Source organism: Penaeus monodon, chromosome 21 (genome assembly GCF_015228065.2).
Source record: "Penaeus monodon isolate SGIC_2016 chromosome 21, NSTDA_Pmon_1, whole genome shotgun sequence".
NCBI lineage: Eukaryota > Metazoa > Arthropoda > Malacostraca > Decapoda > Penaeidae > Penaeus > Penaeus monodon.
The window spans coordinates 3,457,604-3,458,635 of record NC_051406.1 but is presented as its reverse complement, the minus strand read 5'-3'; positions in this window follow the sequence as shown (position 1 = coordinate 3,458,635).

The window sequence follows — 1,032 nt, the reverse complement described above, 5'->3', positions numbered from 1 at the left end:
AAAACTTTCAAAAAAATCAAAATTTAAATGAAGTCAAAAAAAAAGTTTTCTTGCTTCTATAACAGAAAAGTTCCTTTTTTTCTTTGTTATTTTGTTTACCATTTTTATTAGAAACAATTTTCAAAAAAAACCTTTAAATATCCAGAACGTATTGAAAGGGGGGCTAAATAATTTTTTAATTTTTTCCTGAGGGTGTCTGTGGTTTTTAAAAATTAAATTTTTTAGAATTATTTTTGATTTTTTTTAAATTCAAAAAAAATTTCCTTTTTTTTTTGGATAAAATTTTCATAAATAAACTTTTTTCTCAGGAAACGTTAAATTCAAACCTCTTTCTATTTTTTTTCGGGCCCTGTCCTTTTAAAAATTATTTTAAAAAGCTTTTATTTTTGTGTCCTGTTTATTTCCTGTGTTATCATGTTTGCTTAGTTGTTTATGAAATTTTTGGGTAGCAGTAAAAACTTTTTCCTTTAATCTAAGAACTATTGTATTTTTAAACTAATTCCTTAGGCTACATTTTTCCAGGGACGTCATATTTGGAAAGGTATTTTTTAGGAGGCCTTATTATTTTTATTGTCCCTGTCAAAAAACCCTCAAAAATTTAAACAATAATATCTCATGCGTTTCAAACTGTAAAGGTTCCAAGAGGATTTTGGCATGGGAAAGTTTTTTGTCTGTAAGAAGTCTGTCTTTTTCCCGGGATATAAAGCCTTCAATTGATATTCATACAAATCCTGCTAGTTTTTTGGGGTAAATTCTGGAAGAGGCTATAGTTTTTAATATTTTTTTTGGGAGATTGGGGGATTTTGTTGTCTTTATTTGTCAGAGAAGGATGTAGAAATTATATAAAATTCCACAGTCGTATGCATATTTGACATAAATTTTAACTACAGGTGAGACATTTGAAAGACCGTCCAAGCAGGGTTCAGCCTTCAGCATGTTTTCCTCATGGTCTTGGTTTCACTCAAACCTTCGGTCCGGGAAGCCCTTCTTTTCAATTTTTCTTCCCTGCCAATCCCTTTCAAATGATGCCAC